This window comes from Cupressus sempervirens, chromosome 10, assembly GCF_028749045.1.
Source record: "Cupressus sempervirens isolate cs-2001-9-10 chromosome 10, ASM2874904v1, whole genome shotgun sequence".
Lineage (NCBI taxonomy): Eukaryota > Viridiplantae > Streptophyta > Pinopsida > Cupressales > Cupressaceae > Cupressus > Cupressus sempervirens.
Genome location: NC_143127.1, coordinates 487,525,198 through 487,551,602, shown reverse-complemented (window position 1 = coordinate 487,551,602; position 26,405 = coordinate 487,525,198). Strand labels below are relative to the sequence as shown.

The following is a 26,405-nucleotide window of genomic DNA, read 5'->3' as shown; positions in this document are numbered from 1 at the left end:
TATAAGCTACTTGGATCATCCAATCACCTTAGCAATCATTATGCCTCTCCCTAGGGCTTCCCGAGAAGTGTTGCATACATGGCGAAAGGTTTAGCACAACCTTTATGATGTTTGAAAACTTTACCTTTAGTTGGGAGCCCTGGATTGCCTTTCAATGCACCATCAAAGCTCATCTTAAGCACTTCATTAGTGGGGTGTCTACAACAACTTAGTCTTCTTTCCATCTTTTTCCCAATCCCTTTATAGGAGAAATTCCTTCTTGTTATTACGTTAATTACAATTTATTTCTTGGTCAAGATATGTAGATTTAAGGGACCCTAGCACAAAAAAAATTGAGAGGTGGTAGTTTCCTTATGGTATTAACTAAATGGATTAGGAAAGCGAGGATCTTAGGGATCCTACATAACCTAAATCATTTTTATTCTTGTTTTGCATAATTAGAAAGGAAAACATAATTCAATCAATTATCACCAAATGAACAGTCATCTACCTAGCCTTGTCAATAGATCATTACATTCAGTTTTCTTCAAATCTTGATGCAAGCGAGAAGAGTATATGAAAGACCAAGTAATAAGATAACTTTATTAATGTCCAACAAGTGACCACAAAACATGTCAAAGATGCTGCCAAGAGTACAATAAGAGACCAGCCCATAGCAAAGACATCTAACACTATTCTAGGAAACAAGAAGCAAAGTAGAAAAAGAGACAAAAAAAGGGGAATGAGAACCACAAGATTGGGGGGAAGCCCCACAAGAGGGAGGAGCTGGGCACCCCACACCTAGGAACCTGAAGTCCCTTGGAAAAACCTGCGAATCAAAGGGTAGGACAAGAAGCAATGAGTGTCCCTGGAATGCCTCTAAGATGTCAAGTGTTGTCAGTAAAACTATACTACAGCCGACGGGATTAGTTAGTGTCTAAAGGTTGCATGACAGTTGAGTCACCCCTTCGGGAGATATATGTACATCGTCCGAATGGAATATGAAGCATCATTGTACTTGTGATTGTATAGTCTTCTTACATGAATGAAGTACTATCTTGTTCTATGTTACATTCTAGTCTCTTAATGTAATAGCTATCCGTTTACCCTAATGGTAAACATTTGGCGCTGTTGCTTGTCGAACATAGTAAAAAATGTGTTATGAAGATTAATGTCGAATTTGCTCAATAAAGATTGTACGCAAAGCACTAGAAGCATTAATTTTCACATAACAAGTAGAACAAAGGTAGAAATTTCAACAGCTCGTGGACGGGCACCAAAGTGGTGAAGGAGCACAAACTGATAGAGTGCATTCACCTAGCAGACTGAGGAGTGCTGAGGACTTTCTTGAGGAGATGCAACACAGATTGAATTTGGTGGAAGAGACAAGGGAGGAGTTCCTAAACTTATATACACCATGGGTAGAGAATCCGGAAAGAACAGAAAGAATCTGCACGGTTCGAGGTGGCGAAGGAGCATGAGCATGGTGTGAACTCTTCCCCAATACACCCGACGAACGGATACAAGTTGAGAATCAAACAACTTCACTTCTAGAAGACCTCTTCACACCACAAAGTAATGCGGTTATCCATAGTAGCGCAGTTGTGCAGAACAACACGGGTACGTAGAACAATGTGGGTACTCAGAATAGTGCGGGTGTGTAGAACAACACGGGTGTGCAGAACAGTGAGTGTAAGCAACAAGCACAACAACTATGGAAAAAGATAACAATGGCAGAACCAAAGGAAAAACTACCAAAATTTAAAGGCAACGAGATGGTTGATCTAGTTCGACATTGTAAAACGTATGAAATGATATGCACTGCGAATGGCATAATGGACCAAGATGACTGGATAGTTTCCAGCTACCCTGTGAGGTGTAGCAATTGATTGGTTTTCAGAGATCAATCCGAAGAAGCTAACTAGATGGGCGGACGTCAAGAAAGAATTTACAACAGTGTTCTGACTACTTAGGGATGACAATGAGATCGTAGCAAAAATTTATAGTACAAAATGGGGGAAGAATAAAATAGTCCATGTATACGCAATGAGACTGAAGGAGCTAGTAGGGAAAATGGAAAGCCCACCAATGGACGGGTTGAAGAAAAGATGGTTTGTCGAAGGGTTATGACCAACACTGCGGAAAAAGATGAAAATAGTACCTCTAGCATCATACATTGATGCATATAACTGTGCGATGGACTTAAAGAGCGAGCATAAAACCGGAAAAAAGAAGAAAGACAAATCTTCAAATTGTGAAGACTAGTCCTCCGAAAGCAACAACGAGGAATCGAGTAAAAAGGGTCAAGAATTACAGAAGGATATGTTACATATGATGAAAGAGTTTAGAAACATGAAAAAGAACCCTAGGCAAAATAGAAAAGGGGAACTATGGTGTACAGACTGCAAGGTGGAGGGCTACACAAAGGGCTCTTGCCCTAATAACCAATTTTGCGATATCTGCCAAATTGTGGGGCATTCCACCAAGGTATGCCCATTCAATATGAAAACAAAAGGACACCAACAAGTGCTACTAATGCAAGAAGTGGCCACCTCGGGAGTAGGATCAAATACAAACAATGACATGGCAACCTCAAGAGGGTATCGAAACAACCGACACGGACGAGGTGGCAACAACAACAAGGGTTCTAGCTAGATACAATACGATCCAACTGTACGACCAATGATACAATGCGGTGCATGGAACCTCTGGGGCCACTTTGCCAAAGACTGTACTACGAAGGGAACACTGCAACTGTTGTGCAGATGGTGTGGTCTTGGAGACCACAATGACTCAAAATGTCCTAAACCCAAGGTGAACTTGTTGACCATAGAAAGATGCGAGGAAGAAACATTAGCAATTACTCGTGCACAAGAGAAGAAGGAAACATACCCATATCTAGAAGAAGAAAAGAAAAGGATGCAGCAGGCAAAAATGGAGGCTTAAAAAACAAAAATGAAGGACACTATTGGAACTTCAAGAAGGAAACAGGCAGAGCAAAACATCATATGACAGTTAATGGAAGCTTAAACATGACACCATCACCAAAGCCGACGGATGAGCTAGAGAACACACACTGTGGAAGGGGAACGACTACGGTAGACCCAATGCTACTTGCACTGAACATAGGAAGACACCTTGTAGTAGTTGAGATGGGTTTCTCGAAACTATCCTCATGGACACCATCGTGGATGGAGGGTTGGGCATAAATGTATTGCTTTAGGAAACATGGAAGAAGTTGGGACAACCTACGCTATGGTCATCTACATTCCAACTACTTATTGCCGATTAACACGGAATCAAATCTTTCAGAACTTTAATGGCACAAACCGTAACAATCAAGACAAAACCCTTCTTACTCAACTTTGTAGTCATTCCGTTGAAAAGGAAAAGGTTACAACGCCATCCTCATAAGGGGCTGATTGGTACATGCAAAGGTGAAACACGACTAGAAAAAGAAAACTCTATCCATTGAAAGAGGAGGTCATAGGTTCTTAATCGACCTACACACCCGAATGGTGGGAGAAGATGCGGCATCGTTAGATTCCGAAGGTGAAGAAGGACACGACGAAGGAAAGAAAGAATCCTAAAATTGGAAGGAGGATCCGACAATGACGACTTGGACTCGTACTCCATTAGCGAATGGAGGACTATGAACTCTTTTTGAGTTGTCACATGTTAGGGGTTGAAGAAGGAAGGGAGAGGAAAAGAACAAATTTCCAACCGAATACAAAGAAGCGAAAGAAGGGTAGGCGCAGATGGATTAAACACCTGCACATACATTTAGCAGCGAGAAGCCTATTAAATACAAAGAACCCACGGCAAGGACGGTGAACTTAGGAGACGAGGCTAATCCAAAAATCATATTTGTGGGAGATGATTGGAATCCAGTTTTGAAAGTGGCACAATTTAAGATATTCATGGAGTATAAGGATGTTTTTGCATAGACATACAAAGACCTAAAGGGGGTATCACCATAATTGTGTGTCCACTACATCCCACTAATACAAGGAGTAGTACCCATGCAGAAGCGACCATACCGCATGAACAAAAACTATGACACATGGGTCACAGAGGAGATTAATTGGATGCTTGATGCATGCATTATTTTTTTGGTACAGACAAGTGAGTGGGTATCCCCAATTGTGATATCACTGAAAAATGATACCATTGAAATAGGAATATGCATAGATTTTCACTGTCTTAACATAGTAACAATTAAGGATCCATTTCCTATAGCATTCATTGATAGTATTCTAGAGGAAGTTGTCGAGCATGAAGTATACTCATTCATGGATGGATTTTTTGGTTACAACTAGATATCCATCGTGGAGGAAGATAAGCTCAAAACAACCTTTGTGGTGGAAGATAGAGTGTACGCCACAAGAGGATGTCGTTTGGTCTGTGCAACGTCCTGACAACGTTTCAAAGAATCATCCTACACATCTTTGACAAGATGTCAATAGGAAACTTCAAAGCGTTCTTGGACGATTGGTCAATTTTCAGTGCGAAGGACAAGCATCTAATTTTACTTAAGGAATGTATGGAAAGGTGCAAACGTGTACTAGTAGCACTAAACCTTAAGAAGTGCAGATTTATGGTAGCTAAGGGAAAACTATTGGGGCACATCGTGTGCAAGGCAGTATTGAAGACAAATCCAGATAAGGTCCGAGTGATTCTGGAAATGCCACCTTCGACAGATGTGACGGAAGTAAAATCATTCCTAGGACATGTATGGTATTATCGAAGGTTTATTAAAAGCTTCACCAAAATATCTTACCCTTTCGACAAGCTAACTTGCAAAGAACCCTACAAATGTGAAGCAAAATTGGATGAAGCCTTTCAGGGATTGAAAACACGACTAGCCACAACACCTATTCTGGCGTATCCAAACTGGGACAAGGAGTTCCATGTACATGTCGATGCATCAAACTAGGGAATCAGAGTAAAGCTGGCACAGACAGGTGATCACGGATTGGACCACCTGGTGTACTTTGCAAGTAGACTATTGTCAAAAGTGAAAAATAATTATAGCACAACAGAGTGGGAGGCTCTCAGAATGGTGTATGTCGTACAGAAGTTCAAACATTACTTATTGGCGACTGCATTTGTGTTCTCGTAACTCGTAAATAAACTGATCATTCAAGGACGGATAAGTAGATGGTTACTGCTCTTGCAGGAATTCACATTTAAAATTGTGGTATGGCCTGGGAAAAGCCATAAGAGCGAGGATCATCTATCCAGGATGAAGTTGGGAGAACCTTCGGAGGGAGTTAATAATGACTTTTTAGATGCACAACTATTTCAGATCGTCGTACTACCATCTTGTTACATGAGTATTGGGGAGTACCTTTCAACAGGACAATTTCTAGAGATGCCACCAAGCAAGAGGAGGAAACTTGTACTGAGAAGTCGAACGTTCCAATTGATAAACGGGTTTTTATAAAAGATGGGACCCGACTAGGTTCTACGACGATGTGTTCTTGAGAAAGAAATACTAAGAGTATTGAAAGAAGCAAATGAAAGGCCTGTAGGTGGACATATGGGACTTGACACAACTGGGCACAAGATACTTCTTGCAGGATTGTGGTAGCCAACCGTGCACAACGATGCCAAGGAGTGGGTCATTGGATGTGATACATGGCAGAGAGTCGAGAAGCCACTAAAGAGGGATTTTATGCCTTTGAACCCCTCAAATGTGCAGGAACTATTCAAATGGGCCAATGTCTATGCTAGCATCAAAAAGGCATTTTACTATTTTTAAAAATTAAATTAAAAATTATTTTAGAACTATTTTATAAATTTAAATTTAATAAAAAATTGTCATTTTGATGCCAGCATAGACATTGCCTTCAAACGGTGGGGCTCGACTTTCTTGGGCCATTGGAGGTAAGCAAAGCTCGAAGGTGCAGATACTTTGTTATAACAATCGAGTACCTTACAAAGTGGGTAGAGGAACGAGTCCTACCAGACAACTCTACACTAAGCATGACGAGATTTATCTATGAACAAATCATTACAAGGTACGGAATCTCGATATAACTAACAAGTGACTGTGGAGGACATTTTGTGAACCATCTCAGCTGACTACTCACCACGGAATTCAAAATCTACCATTCCCTATCAAGCTTGTACTACCCGAGAGAAAACAGGCAAGTGAAATCGACAAATAAAATCTTGGTTGCTATAATTTACAAGTCTTGCACAGTTGAAGGTGAAGATTGGGAGGAAAAGTTGCCATCAGCGTTATGGGCATACCGTACCTCTTACAAAGTTACCACGGGACACACTCCATTTCAATTAAAGTATGGTCAGGTGGTCATAGTATCAGCAGAGTTCATGGTAACGAGTTTGCAATAATAATTGAAAACAAATCAGAAGACATGGAAAGTCTTAGGGAGAGGTTGTATAACCCGAATAAGCTAGATGAGCAAAGATTATAGGCACAATGGGCCATTGAAGTTTCACAGTGTAGGTGCAAGGTTTAGCACAACAAGCACTTGAAGCTGAACAAATTTCAACTAGGCCAATTAGTATTGAAGTATAGCAGGCGGAATGGGGTTGGACCATACAAGATTCATGAAGTGGGTGATAACGAAGCAGTTAAACTATGGATGTTGGATGGGTAGGAAGTGACCTATTTGGTAAACGGTTAGAAGTTAAAAATCTACTATGAGAGGATCGAAGCTCGAGGAGATAATGAGACCCTGACGATCAACCTAGAATAGAATATGAATATTTAATAATAAATAAATGTATAAATAATAATAATAAATAAATAAAAATAATAATCATATGAGCGCCAAAATTATATGAAGTTAGAAATAGATAGATGTACATAGAAGGAAATAGGGAGTAGAGAAGATTTTATAATTAGATTAATTATTCACGAGACAAAAAAAAAACAAAGGTCGAATATGGAAGTCATCATAAGGAAGAGGAAGGTATATTAAGAAAAAGATGTATTGAAGCAATATAATTAACCATTGGAATGTAGTGTTAAGACATCACCCCTAATGAAGACAGGAATAGTCTTCGGATTTCCAAATTTTATATGCAAACAAGGAGAATATCACCATACGGACTTGAGCAGCAAGGGAGATTTGCAAACATCGTGTAGCCATCTTCGCACAAAGCTAGACCATCATATGACCAGATACTGTACAACCATTGGGAAAGGACAAAGTTGTGAAAATCACATCCCGTAAGGCCTACCAGAAGCATCCCACACAACCTCAAGTGCATATCATACGACCTCAAGCTGTATATTGCATGGTGTAAATAGAGCATCATCAGCGATTCCAAAAGCACAAGAATATTGAAGAATCCCCAATCCCTAGAAATTGATGTTTATTTCAAAATTTGAGACTTGACCAGAATTTTGTACCTCTGAATTGACTTTATAGAGTTTTGATTTCTTTTCGGTTTTTTCTTGTTTTCAAGTTTTTAGGTGTTTTTGAAGATATATGCAAGTAAATGACAAATACAAAGTAACTTCAAACTAAGAATGATGAGCAACATTCATATATTGAAAACACTTAACGATCTGGAAATGATTCAAATCGTACCAAGCCCAATATTCAAATTTTTGCAGTCAAAGAAAAAAATATATCAAATCGATTTGTTGTTGTCTACAATGAACTTGACGCTAGCTGTAGAAGGGTTCTACAATCACAAAAGATGGAGAGCTTGCTTTCACAAACCCCTATATGATCCTCCAAACTGAAAAATGTGGCTGCTAATAAGGAATGGTGCCCACAATACAAACCCGAGTTGCCTCTGGAATAAATGCCCAAGCTGGAATAGGCTGGCCGCCTAGCTGAATGTGATGTTTCCTTTTGATAAATGGTGCTATGAAGAATGCCGATCCTGGCCACAGAGAATAGTACCTTCTAACTCCAATACCAAATCTTGAAATCCTTGTTGAGGTTTGCGTCCCAACACTCCAGACTTAGGGTTTTCGTCTCAAGCCTCTGAATTGCTCCACTAAAGCAATTTCCAAACTCAAAAGTTTCAAATGTCGAAAGATACTCCACAATTAGGTCTTCATCTCCTTATAACTCCTCCCAAGTGCAAATCAAACCCTAAATGAGAATTACACTTAGCACTTTATAATAAAATAACATTTTCCCAAATAAATGCATCCAGGCTATAGGGAAAAATTACTTTATGAAAATGTCATATCTCAAAGAGCCAAAAAGTCTCTAGATAGTGAAAATAGTTGATAATAATTTAAGACCTTTCCAACAAGCTATAACACAAAGGTACATTTGACCAAACGAAGCCATATTCCCCTTATTACTCTGAAATGGCTATAAAAATAGCCTTATTATAAATTATTTAAATGCTAGCTAAGGAAATATTTAAATATATTAAAATATTTCCCATTTTGCCTCTGAAAGACTAAACCAACCAAATAAATGTGAAACTGACCATGTCACCTATGTGTGACTGATATCAGACGAGATGGGTCAACTAGTAGTCCCTTTCCTATAATCTAGGGATGCTCCTAAAAACTAGGGAACCCACCCTGTCATCCTGAAATTGAAACCATTGAATGGTCATTGGAACCTTACATTTGGAAACTACCACATCCTTTTGCACTATAGGAATACTCTCTAAAATCAAGAAATCACACCCAACTGGCTCCCAATTGCCTGTAAAGTCAAGCCTGGGCATTGAATATCCTTTATGAGTCTCTATTCACAACTGCTAGCCTACAAGACGCCCATAATAGGCTAACTCACATAACTCTACTAGCTAGATTAAAGAGGGGACATGACAGTCCCAAGTGGTATCCTAGATGCTTGCCCACAAGTAATTGCAATGTTGGGTGCTGCAAAATGGATTCACCCTCCCAAGTGGTATCCTCTATGGGTAGACTACTCCAGTGTACCAAATACTCCCGAATCACCTTGCTTCTCAGTCGTCGTTCCCTCACCTCAATAATCTCCTCAAGAACCAAAGTCAACTTACCTTCCTCATCCAAGAGAGGTAAATCAAGCGATGCTATAATATGCTGCTCCAGTGCCTTCTTCAGGCATGATATGTGGAACACATTATGAATCCTACTATCAGGTGGTAGCTCAACCTCATAAGCAACCTCTCCAACTCGCCTGAGAACTATGTAAAGGTTTGAGCTTCTCAACTCCCCTCCTTTAAGGGTGCTTTGTTAGTAGGGCTGTGAGCATAGGAAAACTATGTCATCCACCTCAAATGCCCTCTTCCTTCTATGTCGATCAGTGTATATCTTCTACTTATTCTATACATGTTGTAAGTTATCCCTGAGAGAACTCATGATATCCTAGTTCTCTTGTAACCAATCATGTGCCAAAGGAACTCTACTGTCACTCAAAGCTAGATCAACAAAAGATAGTGCATCGTAGCCATAAAGAGCTCTTAAAGGAGCCATATCAATGGACATGTGGTGCATAGTATTATAACAATACTCGCCTAGATAATGCACCCATGCCTTTTGTTGCCCTGACATATAGTTACGGAGATACCCCTCAATCCACTTATTAACTATCTCCGTCTGCCCATTTGTTTGAGGGTGGTAGCTGGTACTAGGTGTTAAGCTTGAAAAGTTCCTGCCAAGAGGAACTCAACAATCTTTTGTCCTTGTCACTCACTATGGTCTTAGGGAGACCATGTACTATGAACACCTCCCTCAAGAATAGCTCAACTACCTGGGATGCTGTGAAATCAACTGCAATCAGAAAGAAGTGGGCATGTTTAGTCAACCTATCCACCACAACATAAATACAATCATTCCCCTGCACTTGAGGAAGACCTGTAATGAAGTCCATAGAGAGTCCTGTCCACTTCTGCTCTGGTATAAGCAAGGGCTGCAACAAACTAGCCGAGAAAGTATGCTTTGTCTTGTTTTGCTAGCAAGTCATGGATTCATTTGTAAAGTTTGTAGCTGCGATAGATATCTTTGTCTCTCAAAATTTGGACGTTATTACTATTATTATCTTCAGCTAAAAAGGACAATTAAGTTTAATTTGTAATATTAAATGTAAATGACGTGTCATTCACATGCGTTGAGGCATGAATATTCAAAGAGTTCTATTTAATTATAGGAGTTATGAGAATATTGTACACTTGAATTCTATCATCAATAAAATGATAAATTTTGTTGTGTGGCTAGGTTTTTCCCGTCATTCTAGAAGGGTTTTCCCAGGATATTTCTGATGCCTTTGTTTCAATCTTTATCTCTTTTTTATTGCTGGTTATCTTCAGTGATTTCTGAGCTCTAGTTTTAACATGGTATTAGAGCAAGGTTGTTCAGTGCCTTCCATTAATTTATCATGGGTAGATATGTGTAAATGATGGTCAGATTGATTATCGATTAGGAAGCTTTCCTTGATCTTTGTCTCTAATTATTGTGTAGTCTTCTATTAAAATTTCAATGTCAAGCATCTGCTTTTTTGTTCTATATTGATTTCATAAGGTGTAACGTTAAATCTTTTCATGCTTCTGTACAAGATGGGATCGTGGTCGGCAATAATTTGTTGTGCATAGTCGCTAGCAAATATGATATATGATTTGGAATCTATGCAGCCATTGAGTTTTAGAAGAGAGGACTGCAGAACCTGTCTCAAGCCATCGCTGATGGAGTTTTTAGATCAAAACATTGGTTTCAGTTATTAGCAACTTTCTAGTGATCGAGTAACGGTCAATATGATCTCATTATGATCGCCAAAGGAGAGGCATTACGCTGGAAGCCCATCGGTGGTCAAGTATCAAAGAAATATGGCAACGATTGTATATTGTTTCTTCAGCGGCAGTTGGAATCATGTGACTCATGTGATGTGAATCGCTCATATTTGTCTTATGTTTCTCATGATTAAAGGCATCGTGTCACATTAGGAATATTTACTTTCTCTTTCAACATCTGAAAACCATTAGGAATAGAGTCAGGTGACCTTACCAATGATTTTTTATGTTCAACTATCTGTACTTGTTTCAGCTTCCTTCTTTCACTTTCTTGTAGGTCCTTGAGTCTTTGGAAGCGAGCATAGATGTGATTCCAAAACATCTTTGACATATGATCATCTTCTATGGTAATGTTTTCTTGGGTTGCATAGGAGATGCTCTCTCTATACTGGTCAAAAAGCTCATGAAGCACCTTGTCGTTTGTAGCATGAAGTTCTTGAAGAGTAGGAATGAGTTTTAGCTATGCTTGGTTCAACTTCCCTAGTCAGAGCCAACTTTTGCCATGATTTTAGTCCACTATATTTTTCAAGCTTCTAGGATTAGGGTTAATTTGATATGATGTCATGTTTGTGTCTAGATTGTCTTTAAGGGACTTCTCTTCTCATCTATTCCTTTGTGTACACCTAGATGAGTATTTTAAAGAAATCAATGCATTTGTTCATATTAAGTGATTAGGAAAAAGGAGGGTAAGTCTATGCATTTCCTAGATGAAAAGGAAGTTTGTTCTGAAACCCTAATACTTTAATCAAGAGTTCATGGTGAGGATAGGATGTATTCAAAGGGAAGATCATACTCATTTAGAACAAAAGACGACAGAGAACATCGAGGACTGAGACATAAAGATGATATGCAGATCATGAGAACAAGCTAGAAGCAAGAACAATTGAATTTAATATAGAGTGAGCATTGAAAGATGCAGAGATGGTGAAAGAACCCAATCAAAGGTGGTGTGACTCTTTTTGAAATGAAATCGATAGTTAATAATTAATCCGTGCAAAGTTGACAAGTCAAATGGCTCAGAGACTAAATCCAAATCAACAAATGAAGACCAGATTGGCAAATGGTATTTTATGATGGAAATATAAATATTCAACAATGCATCTCCCTAGTCGTCAGATCTTAAAGGATCTACGCTTGTTGCTATGTTGTTTTCCAAAGTTGCACGATTGATAATTATAGCAACATAACGACGAGCAGACACCTATCCGTGGGACCCAACTGAGGGTAAGATCGCCAAAAGAATCATCACCGCAAATCAGACTTGAAATCAACGTTTGTTGTTATATTGCTATAGAAAGTTGCTTGACTATTAATTACAACAACATAATGACAGATCAACACTTGTCCCTGTGGGCCATTTCCTTTTGCGGTTGGTATGGTTGTTAGATGAAACGAAAAGTGTCTTCATTTGATTGGTTTTATACAAAACAGAGTCAGGTTCTTAAGAATTTCTTTTCACTGTTGATCTTCGGATCAATTGATGGTTGTTGTTTTGTTGTTATGGAAAGATGGGGATGTTGTAATCTATGCGACATAACGACTAAATGTGTCCCGTTGGGCCCATCACATTCCATGAGATACAGTCAAAACTTAGTCACGAAGTGCCACAAAGCAAAACTAGGTCAATGTCAGATTTTCCAGGCAATGAAGTAGTGCCACCTCTTCGCCACGGTGTGCATAGCTGGAAAATGGACCCACAATGCAGAGCGAAATAGAGAGTTAATATCTTTTATCGCCACTGTCAGATCAAAAAGAGATCAATGCTCATCATTTTGTCACTATAAAAAGTTGCCTGAATGTTAATTATAGTGACATAACGATGATTCGACATGTGTACATGGAGGAGATTACAAAGGAAAAATAAAGATGTTATGTTGTAATTGTGATCGTTGGTTTAAGATCGATGGTCAGAATTCAAAACTGCAGTGATCGTTGGAATATGAATTATATGGATTTGGCGCCAATGTGATTACTATAGATTAGAGGAGAATGTGAACCATTTCGAGGAATTCATGTCATTTCTGCTGTATTTTCCTGATGTATTGAACTGTAACTGTTGACTGTTGGATTTCTGAGCATTTCAAGTGCTTTGTTAATGTAACTGATGAATCTGTAATTGGCCAAGAACCCTAAGAGGGGGCCTATAAATGTAATTTCTTTTGATAATACAAGGATCGACAATTTTATCTAACTTTTCCCCCTGCATTTCCAGATGTTGAGTGAGAATCGAAGAGTTGGATGGAATGAAGGATTTGTATAATGTTTGCAATTAGGTAATGTGATTGTTCTGATTCCATTTAGGACTAGCATGCCTAGGTTTCTTTCATTGTCTCTTTCAGCCAAGCTAACCTTGCATTTTAGAATAGTTTGTATGGGATTGTAGGACAGATGTATTTGAAGCTGATGATATCCTACTAGATTTCATTTTAGTGGAGAGTTATCTGTCAAGGTGGATTCCATTTCATGTTTCATATTCATCTCTACTCTATCTCTAGATTGCACTTCAATAGGACTAATCTGCACTTAGAATTAGGATTAGATGTTAGAAGAACTTCATAGTAGCTTGTGATATCCATTCCACTGGGTGTTATAGGTTGCCTAAATCTTTTTCTGCTTGGGGTGTTTGTAGTTATGAGCGTCCTGGTTTATCTTCGTCTACTCTCAGGTTAAGAGCATACCCCCTATCCTGATGATCTATTTAAACCACAATTCATTGCATATATTGCATATAAGAGAGTTGTACCTTATAATTCAAAGGGCAGTGATATAACACATACACTGACCCATTTGTTGATAACATCCTTTTGTTTCCTCACATTTTGGGCATCTAGAGTCAAGGTAAAGCCAAGTTAACAAGAGGGACAAGCTGTTAACCAACATAATAAAATGATAAGTTTTGTTGTGTGGCTAGGTTTTTCCCTTCATTCTAGAAGGGTTTTCCTAGGATATTTCTGATGTCTTTGTTTTAGTCTTTATCTCTTTCTTATTGCTGGTTATCTTCAATGTTTTCTGGGCTCTAGTTTTAACATTCATGAACATGGTGTAAGACATTATCTTTGAGACCCTTTCATTAAAACCTCTCATGTACCATTGTATATGTCTTATCATAACCGGGGTGCCCTGTTATAGGAGTATCATATAGGGCATACAAAATGTGTCCCTTTAACTGTGATTTAGAAACAAGGTAGACTCTGTTTTGTAGTGGATGACATCATCAATCACCTTGTATTTATTATCCTGAACCAATCCATCCATAATCTCACAACCATGCTGATTTTTGGAATACTCAACTAAAAGTTGAACCTTCCAATCTGCTGAAATCTCACTCAATGAACACAGGGCAGCAAGTGATGGTTTCCTAGAAAGTGCATCAATAATAATATTCTTCTTCCCTTCAATAAATTCTATGTCAAAATCATAGGCTTGAATCTTGATTACCGACTTTTGTTGATTATCATTGAGCTCTTTTTCATCAAGGAAATATTTGAGACTATTGTGATCAGTTCTTACCAAGAATTTGTTGCCAACAAGATACTATCTTAATTTGACTAATGCATGCATATTAGCCAACATTTCTTCATCATGAGTAGAATACAACTTCTCATTATCATGTAGCTTCCTACTCTCAAGGCAATGGGATGTTTGTTCTGCATCAAAACAATCCCTATACCCTCACCTGAAGCATCCCACTCAAGTATAAAAGGTTGCGAGAAACCAGGGAGTGCTTAAACTGGACATGTGCTCATAACCTCCTTGAGTCTGTCAAAGATTCCTTGTGCCTGCTCTGTCCATCTGAAGGCTCCCTTCTTCGTGAAATTTGTCAAGGTTGTTGCTTACTGAGAAAATCTACTCATGAATCTCTGATAACATGCACATAAACCAAGGAATCCATGTAACTTAGTAATGTTTCTGGGATAGGGCCAATCTCGAATTGCCTGGATTTTCTCCTTATGCACCTTCACTCCATTAGTACTGATCACGTGGCCCAAATATAAAATCTCACAGATTCCAAACTCACATTTGGACAGCTTAGCAAATAGAGACTGACTCTCCATGATGCTAAGTACCTCCTCTAGGTGTCTGAGATGATCCTCCCAAGTACAACTATAAATCAAGATATCATTGAAAAACACTAGAATCAATATCCTCAACTGCTTGTTGAAGATATGGTTCATATAGGACTAGAAAGTGGCTAGTGCATTTGTGAGACCAAAAGGTATCACCAAGAATTCATAATGCCCATAGTGGCAATGGAATGCAATCTTATGTACTTCCTCATCGCACACACGTATCTGATGATAGCCTAAACGAAGATGAATATTAGAGAAGTAGATAGCTCCATAAAGCTCATCCAACAACTCATCATGCATAACTCATCAATGCGTAGAATGAGATATCTATTTTTGGTCGTCTTCTTCTTCAAGGCCCTATAATCTATACACATCTGTAGAGTCTCATCCTTCTTCTTAACCAATACCACAGAAGAAGCAAAAGGACTAGAGCTAGGGCAAATGAACCCCATGTCTAACAACTCATGAATGGTCCTCTCAATCTCATGCTTGTATGCTTTAGGATGATGATATGGAGTGGTGATTACTCGCTTAGCTCCATCCTCCATCTCTATCCCATGCTCAAATCCTCTATCAGGACTTGGGGGTACATCACCAAACACTCAACCATGTTGATCCATCACTGACTGTATATTAATAGTAAATGCCTTGCCATCTTGAGGTGTAGGTGTCTTAGGCTTCACATAACAATTTGTAGCCCAATTCATGACATCGTGTCTAATGATAGTCTCCAATCCGCAAGAAGACACCTCCCTAGGTCTACCAACTAATGCTTCGCTCAAGATAGTCTTCTTCCCTCCATAAAGGAACTTTAATTGCATATGGCAGTGGTCAATAATGTACGGTCCAATACCCTGTAACCACTACAAGCCCAAATCCACTTCACAATCCTCCAGTGGGAGTACATAGAAATCATTTGTCAAGGTATAATCCCCTATCTGAATGCTAAGCTAAGGAATCCTCCTAGTACAGCCCAATACTATGTCATCTGCAACCTCACCCCAAAACCAACAAACACCTCATATTGCAAGCCATGCATATCCACTAATTTCTAATCTATAAAATTGTGCATGGCGCTTGTGTCTACTAAGCTCATAACTCACTGGCCTTGAAGTGTTCCTTTCAAACGAAAAGCATGAAATCTAGGATAATTGGATAGAGTAGCCATAGTCACTTTAACTGATGCTGAGGGCTCAGAAGTGTCTAACTCCAATTGCAAATGCTATTGCTCAATCTCCTCGAACTATCCTCAATATTAGTATTAGGAATCTCCTCATTTCCCATCTCGGATGTCACCTCAATCAAATGAACTTTTCCTTTACCAAGGTAACGGTGTCCGGGCTCCCATGGCTCCTTATAGGGGAAGCATAGGTTTCTCCTTCTCAAATCATTCCTCGTCTCTTGGTCTATCCTGAGAGGTTGAGATGATGGTCCATTTATACCTTGGGAAGTGTTGGCCTTCTATGGAAGTCGAGAATCCTTGAATGGCTTTTTATTTGTCTGATAAGTAGGGGTGGTGTCCAGTCTCATGTCACATCAATGACGTCCTTAAGAATGGCCGGCTTGAAAGCACGTACCAACCCCTTAAGCCTATCTTGCACTCCCCCAATAAATAACATCACGCTACGCCTCTGAGGCATATCAAATACCATAACTACAATACACTGGAACTCATTAACATACACCTCTGCATGTCCAGTCTGTCTAAAGATGCGCAAACTCCCTATAGTAGAGTTTGGTGTCCTTATGGTCAAACTGGGTAATGAAACGCTCAGTGAACTCTGTATAGAAGTGAACCATGGCATGGTCGTGACCAATCCATGGTACCACCACTCATAGACAACCCTGTCTAAATGCAAGACCGCAAACTGAATAACATCGTGCTCAGGCATGGGCCTCAAAGATAGACATATGTCCAACTTGTGCACGCAAGCTCATGCACTCATACCACTAGTACCATCATATGTGGCCAATGTGATCTTCCTAGTAGCTTCACGGAAGTCATTTTTCTGCTATGGCCTATAGCCCCTATCTCCTCTAAATTTGGCAGCAACTCTCTGCTATGCACAATACTAGGGAAGAGTTAAAGCGTCCTTAACCTCTAGAGGTAGGGCTCTCCACTCATTCATGGCTGCCATAACTGAGCCCTAGAATCCCACATCGGGTGGCTCTACTTGTGCTAGCTACTCACCTGGTACAAACCGTGGAAGTAGGGGTTTCTCCCTAACTTGTGTACGAGGGCATGCCTGTTTGTTGGAATGAAGAGAGCTCCCAACTGATGTGTGGGATCTATGACTATGCTGACTTCTTGCGACTGAAACTGATCCGCACCACCCTTATCTCTCATGCCTGCCTCCATGTCTATCCAACTCCGTCCGTTCCATGGTACCTTGTAACCTTTCCAAGGTTTGAACTATCTTGGACTGTGTAGTGATGAGTGTACGTATTATCTCCCTCTCTTCCTCCTTTGTTTGGTTTCGTCTAGCACCTCTCTATTCATCTGCCATAATAGTTTCTTTTCAATTCCAAACCCTTTCTCAAATTGAGCTCTCTTGCATGTTTAAAATTTATTTATCTCAGTTCTACGCGGATGCATAGGAGTCTCACTAAAATTCACAAGCTGGCAAGATCAAGGCTTTGATTTTCATCGAAAGATCCCCAATCCCGGTGACCTTGGAAATTGATATTTGTTTCAAAATTCAAGACTTTGACTAGAAATTTGTACCTCTAAATAAACTTTATAGGATTCTGATTTATTTTTTGTTTTTTTCTCGTTTTCAAGTTTTTAGGTGTTTTTGAAGATTTATGCAAGTAAATGACAAATAACAAATAACTTCAAACTAAGAATGATGAGCAACATTCATATATTGAAAACACTTAACAATTTGGAAATGATTCAAATCATACCAGGCATAATATTTAGATTTTTGCAATCAAAGAAATAATTATATCAAATGGATTTGTTGCTTTCTACAATGAACCCAACACCAGCTGTAGAAGGGTTTTACGATCAAAAAAGATAGAAAACTTTCTGTCAGAAACCTCTGTATAATCTCCAAACTGCAAAACGTGGCTGCTAATAAGGATTGGCGCCCACAATACAAGCCTGAGCTACCTCTAGAAGAAATGCCCAAGCTGGAATAGGCTGGCCGCCTAGCTAAACATGAAGTTTCCTTTTGATAAATGGTGCTATAAAGAATGGTGTTCCTTGCCACAGAGAATAGTACCTTCCAACTCCAATACTGAATCACCAAATCCTTTTCCAGGTTTGCATCCCAGCACTCTAGACTTAGGGTTTTCGTCCCAAGCCTCTAAATTGCTCCACTAGAGCAATTTCCAAACTAACAAGTTGAAAATGTCAAAAAATACTCCACAATTAGGTCTTTATCTCCTTATAACTCCTCCCAAGTGCAAATCGAACCCTTTATAAGGAGATGAAGACCTAATTTGACATTTGAAATTTGTGAGATTGGAAATTTCTCTAGTGGAGCGATTCAGAGGCTTGGGATGAAAAATCTAAGTCTGGAGTGTTGGGATGCAAACCTCAACAAGGATTTGATGATTTAGTATTGGAGTTGGAAGGTATTATTGTCAATGGCAAGGATTGACATTCTTCATAGCACCATTTATCAGAAGGAAACATCACATTCAACTAGGCAGCTAGCTTATTCCAGCTTGGGCATTTCTTCTAGAGACAACTCGGGCTTGTATTATGGGTGCCATCCCTTATTAGCAACCACGTTTTGCAGTTTGGAGATCATACAAGGGTTTGTGACAGCAAACTCTTCATCTTTTGTGATTGTAAAACCCTTCTACAGCTAGTGTTAGGTTTATTGTAGACAGTAACAAATCCATTTGATATATTTATTTCTTTGACTGCAAAAATTTGAATATTATACCTGGTAGGATTTGAATCATTTCTAGATTGTTAAGTGTTTTCTATATATGAATGTTGCTCATCATTCTTAGTTCGAAGTTATTTGTTATTTGTCATTTACTTGCATATATCTTAAAAAATACTTGAAAACAAGAAAAAACCAAAAATAAATCAGAATTCTATAAAGTCTATTCAGAAGAACAAAATTCTGGTCAAAGTCTTGAGTTTCTAAACAAACATCGATTTCCAAGGTCACTGGGATTGGGGATCTTTCAAAATGTATGAGTTCATCATGCTTCAGTATAGGACATTCTACATTTCCCACTATGTTATTGGATTATTCTTGGATGCAATAGTGCGGATGATTCCCCTTGATACGCTGGAGGTCAAGCCTGGCCCGCCCACCCTAAGTGAGCCCCCCATCATGCAATGGAGACAGTTAGACACACTAGGTGGGCAGAAGGCCACGATTGGGCATAAGCGACACAAACAAGTGTTGAACGTAGGTTCGAAGCATGGGAATATAGATAGCAGCTGCTAGGAGACATCATCTAATAGTAGTGCGACTAACGGAGAGGAAGAGGATGATGAAGAGGTTGAAGTCATTGCCGCCACACCGTTGCTATTCCCATGGCCTACACTCTTGACTAGACAAAGTCCCACCCATCACCTCCTACAACTTTGCTAGACGAGGTGATGGAGATGCCAACACAGGAGGTTCCTGAGAGTTCGGGGGCACCTCAGGTTAGAATGGAGGTAGTGGGATCTAATGCGGTTATCACTATTGATAATGCATTATTGGCTACCAGTGAGGGTACTGCAACACTGGACTTGAGTGAGCAGGACTTGAGCGCGTACTTTAGTAGGAGATTCATCACTACACTAGTAACACCAACATCTAGCACTCTCTCACCTATGAGAGAAGTATCTGAGGCAATGGATCCTCTAGCCCCACTAGAGGAGAGTCATTCTACCATTGCAATTGAGCTACCACCCCCACCTTCGACGAGAAGTATTGCAGAGAGGATGTTAGAAGTAGTAGAATCAGCAATGACCACAAAGCACCCCACATCACCAGGCCCCTTGATATCTATAGGAGAGCATGGTGAGACATACTTAGCGGGCGTGGTGAGTTGAGATCGCCAAGTAGTGATTTCAACCCAGACATGTGCTTTGGAGGTAGTTGTGCGGGAGTTGGAGTTGGTTTTGTCATTCATGTGGGTTGGTTGTCTAGCGACATTCTCAATATGTTTTGAGGCACAAGAATGACCGAACACAGAGACCCCAGAGATGCGGCAGGAGTGGACTGCTAAGGAGCCTGTAACAAAGAGCATAGTTGTGAACTTGATGCAAGAGATAGTACAAGTGTATTGAGATGGCTACTATGCTCTATGAAGGACTGAGGCGAATCAACTAGCAGCAACAAGGGCTCGGGAGGAGAAAACTACTAGATTAGCCATAGTAGAAGCCAGTTTGGGAGATAGAGCGGGCAACACTCATTGTTGAAAGGGAATCAAATAAGTCAACATTTGTATCTCAGTTGGAGGACACGAAGAGGGAGTCAGATGCAAAAGAGGTGGAGCTCCAAAACATAGCTGAGATGATGACGAGAGCATTAGAGCTTCAGATACAAGCTAAGGTGGATATGAACACTCGGATGCAATAGGTGCCTTAGTTGTGGGCACAGCTGAATGAGTTATGGGCACAGAGGACAGCTAATACACCTGTTTCACCATGGATGCACCCTTCTTAGTTTTTGTCTTGATGTACTTAGTAGTTTAGTTATCACTATTTTTTTTATTTGGAGACAACTTTTCTTTTTTGGGGGGGGGGGGATGATGTTGTCACTAAAATTATACTACAGCCGATGGGATTAATTAGTATCTGAAAGGTTGTGTGACGATTGAGTCACCCCTTCGGGAGATATATGTACATCGTCCAAATGGAATTATGAAGCATTGTTATACTCGTGATTGTATACTCTGCTTATATAAATAAAATACTACCTTGTTCTGTGTTAAATTCTAGTCTCTTAATGCAATAACTATTTGTTTACCTTGTACAGTAAACATCAAGATGGACTACTACCTTTGGGGTGTCCTAGTAGATGAGGTGTGTCGGTGCTGTGAAGAGCCTCTGAGAGGCATAACCGATTGGAAAAATCTAAGTTGGGACCAAGCTAGCGCTTGCTACCTCGACCCAAGGGGAGACCCGTAAAGGAGGCGATAAGCTCACAAGAGCATAGAGTAATTCTATTTTTAGGGAAGAAAGTTACATTCTAACATTTTTGTATGCATTTACCATTTCAAACTATCTTTTTGATACCAACGATCTGTACACCATAGTAATATGATAAGAAAAATGTTATATTTTGAAACCATTTTAGTACAGATAGATAGATAAGATAAGATAAATTTATTAATGTCGAACAAAAGACCAACAAGGGTCTAAAGGATTGAAAGTTTACAAATAAGGGAACCATCCACAACAGGGACACCAATCGATGCCCACGAAAGAACAAAGCAACAAATAAGCAAAGGAAGACACCAAGGAAAAGGTCTAGGGGTCCTTCCTTGGCCGAAAGAAGTCCAACATTGAATGATAAAGAATAGGGCGACCAAGGTTCTTAGAACGTCTGTGAATATAATTAGATGAGTGTCATTGTCTAATGACTCCAGAGCAGGGTCTCACTAAAGGAAGACACCAAGGAAAAGGACTAGGGGTCCTTCCTTGGCCAACAGAAGTCCAACATTGAAGGATAAGAAACAGGGCGACCAAGAGTCCTAGAACATCACTGAATATTGTCAAATGAGGAGTGTTGTTGTCTGGTGAGTCCAGAACAGGGTCTCACTAATTTGATGTGGCTAGGAGGAGTGCAGAATTGTTGCTTCATGTTCCTAGCCGGAGATATGGGGGCATAAAAGTTGGTGATGTTGGGTGGATATTTTGCAACCGACAGTTTTGGGTAAAATTCAATCGCAAAATAGGATGACCAGCCACAGCGTGTGAAACAGAGTCTCTCCTATCTTAAAGGGAAGGCTCCCCCTTCTCACCGTTCCTTCGATCAACTCAAGATAAGAAAGAAGTTGAGATATTTTGTAAGGGGTGTTACTGATATTCTTTTCTCTTAACTATTAGAAAAGAATCCACTTACTCATGGAGGGAGTAAGGGGCAGGGTGAAATCTCTAACTACACTTCTATCTAAAAGATGGAAACAGTGATACCATGTTAGTGAACAGATTGTCCTCCAAAGAAATAAATACAAATTAAACCCAAAAGCCCAGATAGGAAGACTGAATATGCACTAATAGTTGGGTCACTTTGCTATTAAAAAATGTAAGCACCCTCTAAATTTATCCGTGTACAGCTCCCCGTGTAAGATTTACAATAAATCAACTACACTATGATTGATAATGCTTTTAACCTGAAAGCAAGAAAGGTTGACAAATATCTATCCGTAAACATGATATAGATGTGAAAAATCTAAGCAACTAAAGGAAATAGAAAATAAATGACACGAAGTGCATTTATTCAAGTATTACATTACAGAAATAACACAAAGAAAAGACAAACTATTCATTCCAAATACATGAAAAACCATAGCACCAAGTCCAAAGGATAATCGTGATGACAATCAAATGTAACAGATACACGTTTAGAGAAAATCAATACCACTCCAAGTTGAATATTGATCAAAAAACATGCGTTTAAACTCAAAGTTTTGATTTTGTTTATCCCCTCTAAACACAACAAAATAGTCAATATACTGCTGTTTCTGTACAATAATTGCTATTTGGAAATATAAATTTCCTTCCCTTGCATTACAACAGCATAGAAAAGAACAGAAAAAAGGCAGTCTTCCCTAACCAAAATTGGAACCCCTCAACCCTATTCCTGTGGTCTATTTAAAAGTTAGTCATCCCCATAAACATTCAATTACATAACTAATTCTTGAAAGGAAATGATTTTGGATTGATAATTGTATCAAGTCTTTCGGTCTTGCTATCTCTTTTTCATTATAAAAGTGCATCATTTATTCGTTGTATGGTCCGATTAGTGACACTTGGTATAGAAGACTATAGATAGTGAGATAACTCCCAAATGTTTCAGACATCATGCTGAATGGATCACGATCCTTCTCTTGAGCCATTTTGATGCAAGATGTGCAGTCGTGACTATGCTTGAAGAACTCTTGTCTCGGTTTCAAATTTGATTCTAGTAGCCCATTGTGAAATGATATAGAGGATCATGTTAATACATATGTGGCGGACAAGCTTCCAATTGTATGAATAGGTCCACACACGTGGCACTACGGGGGTCCTCTTTGTATCTGCATTTATATTCAACACTCTATTGAGTAGTTTGGAGATGTCCCCTGTGACTCCATGATTAACACCAGTGGTGATCAAGTTCCTTTCTCCATGTTAATATGTGGCACTTAGTGTATGTATTTCACGGGCACCATCCTCTGTGTTGGGCCGCAAAAATATCAATGAAGTGCAGAGGATGTCTCCTTTGATTCTTGCGATTATATCGAGCACGATCTCTTCACATTAACATATAGAATACCAATGGACTTTGTCATACCTAACACTTTTTTGATGGAGCTTGTACCAGCACCTTTGGTCTGTTTGGGTATGTGGGTAATCTTTCTTTGGGTGTCTATAATGAGCACATGAGATTAGTTGAGTTGTAATGGCGATTCCAAGAACCAAGTCTTTGCATATGTATCATCTTGGTAAACGGAGACATCAAACTCCATGACACTTCTCATCTCCCAACAATCTGCTAAATGGTTTACATACATTTTTTGTGTGCTCATTACCCATATGGATCAGGTATTCTGTTGAATAGTTTACACATATTCCACTCTTTTCTTTCTTTCGGTGAGCATTTTGACTAAGAATCATTGAGGTTGTCCACATCCAAATGAAGACAAGATTGAGCTGAATGAGAACACTTGCTTCCAATGTGCGTTTCATCAAGATCACATCCAATGGATCTACCCATCTACACTAAAAAAACACAATCTGAAAATTTGATCATTGCAAACGTGAATGTGTATCCTGGAAGAGCTGACAACCATATGGAGCTGACTTCTTATGTTCAATATGGGATGGTTCATTTGATGATGTCCATATATATTTATCCATATTAAATTTTTATACCCTCGAACTGCCAAATACAATTCCCTGGACCTCATTTCTGAAATGATATGAGCTACTTTGAATTGTAAAACTCGAACTGTTCAACTGTACATGCAGACTGATGAACTTACAGTTTGAATCATTAATTTAAAATAGGGAAGTCTTTGAATCATTGCACTTCTTAATTGAACTTGGATCACTCATTATGAATCGTCAAACTTTTGAACCTTTATTCGTTTCATATATTCTAAGAACAATAATTTGAACATAATTGTTGTGCCACGTGAACCAATAAACATGTGGGAAATGTAGATTGAACCACTGACCATACATAAGAAAATTGAACCACTATTGAACTGCATTGAACCACTTCAAACTGCTTCGAACCACTTTGAACCATTGTTCAAAGGAGTTCAAGACCATAATTTAAAAATTTTAATTACTAGGTCTATATGGGTGCCAACATACCGATAAACCGACACAAACTCAAAGGCTAGCTGAAAGTGTACCGATTTGGCTCTAGGTCCGGTTGTAATTCTATATGAATAAGCTATACTACTACAGCACAAAGACTTCCAAAAGTAAAGATATCTTAAGTATTTTGTGAATCAAGAAAGAGATATAAGCTACAAACAAAGCTTCCAATTATCTATGTCCGCAATTGCTCCAAGTCAAAGCTCTGGCTCCAATTGCTTCTTAACTCTTTTTATACTCAACTATCAAGAACACAAGATTACATAAACCAAAGATAACATATGCAAATTACAGACAAAGCTTCTAACTTGCACACTCAAAGTTAAGTCTTAATTGATTTTTAATTTTTTTGTATTCACTTTCTTTCAAAAAGGCGCTACACAATCAAAGTTATGCTTGCACAATTCCTTTAGAGCTCTGTTGCATACAATAAAAGATGATTTTACAATGAGGGGGCACTCCTTTATACAAGCATAGGAGTTGAGAAAAAGATAGAGGAAAAAGTGAGAGCAACTCAACCAACTTTGACCAAGTCTAACTAGAAGAGAAATTATTGGGTTACATGCAACTAGACATGCAACTTGCATTACATGTAATTACATCTTTTCTTGCAATGTATCCTCTTTGATCTATAGACAGAAATAAAAACAAAATAACAATCTTAAAGATTGTTCTTTAGTGCCTTGAACTTGATGAAACATCACACATTGTAGGAAGATCATAAATCTCCATTCTCTTCGATATTGTCTTAATCCTTATTGCATATGCATATGTTGATTGCACAACCTTAGAATTTGCCGCTAGAGAATCTAGCAAGTGTTTTGTCAAAGATTTATATAGGACAAATTTTTTCATCGTGTGAGAACCAAAATCTTCAGAATCTAAATCAACATTGATTCCGATTGTATGTTCTGAACTTGCTCTTCCAACTGCAATCAGATTACCATGTTTGTCAAAAATCTAACATCCCATTTGTTCTAAATCACACGTGATTCTTGTTTCTATCATCTGATAGTCTTCAAGAGCTGTCAGCAACTTTGTAATCAATTTTCTCAATGTTTCTTCCTTATAACCCATAAGCCCTTCATACCTAAAGAGCATTTCGCAGGATGGAAGAATGTCACATGAAACCATGGCATCTAAATCAAATTTAGGAATCTCATCCCAATCATTGAGAATGTCTTTCAAATTATCCACTTTTTGAGTCAAGGAAGAAATCAAGCCTTGCTCCTTTTCATTCATATCTTTGATATGCTTAAAATTTGTAAATGTTTCAGTAATAGCTCAAACTCCTTCAGAAATAACTTCTCTTATCCAAGACTTGGCAGCTCAATCAACTTTCTTTTCTTGGATGTCTGAGATACAACAATGGCACTTTGAAAAGACTATTGTTGAATGACTTCATTTAACCAAGTAACCTCCTGTTTTAGTTGATTCTTTTTTTCTCATAATTCATGATTTTTTTGATACATTAGCTAATGAATCTTGAGCATCTTGCAAGCAACACAAATGTGACTGCTTCTCAATTTCTACCTTAGTGAACTTGTAATCAAAACGGGTAAGTTCTTCTACAGGTTTGTCCACTAGTGGCTCAACAACTTCTACAAAGTTGGTTTTCTTCAAATCAACTAAGATCCTTGAAACAATATTATCCTTTAAGGATTTGGACTTAGTTTTCTTTATAGGAAGGTTATTTGAGGGTACAACCACTTTCCTTCTCTTTATTGTGATCTTGCTCAACCATGCAAGCAAGCTAAAACTTTCATCTCTGGAAGTAGGTATAGTGGAGACCATTGGCATTGATCCTGATTGTATCTCCGTTGTGATTGAAGAAGATTCAATCTGCACAGCATAATTCATAGAAGCATGATGAGAGGATTCTATCTTGAATAGCTCAAAACCTATCAGAGATGTATCAAGTTGAAAAACTTGACCCTCAGTAAAAGTTGGAAAATCTTCGAACACACTTCCCAAATGTTCATATTGTTCATTTGTTAAAACAGGAGGAGTTGCTAAAGATATAGGAAGAGCCAATGTATTGACTTCAAAAACTAGAATTTAAGGTGTGAAAATAGTGGAAAATGAATCAACCTCATCTACTATCTCATCCAGAAAAGGTGCTTCATGCATGGATG

General features: G+C 38.8%; 1 protein-coding gene across 2 annotated transcripts in view; it reads left to right on the top strand.

The window, feature by feature from the left end:
• The window catches only part of LOC149534793 (uncharacterized), a 318,498-nt gene that overhangs the window by 271,085 nt on the left and 21,008 nt on the right, over nucleotides 1-26,405 (top strand). The window lies entirely within an intron of this gene.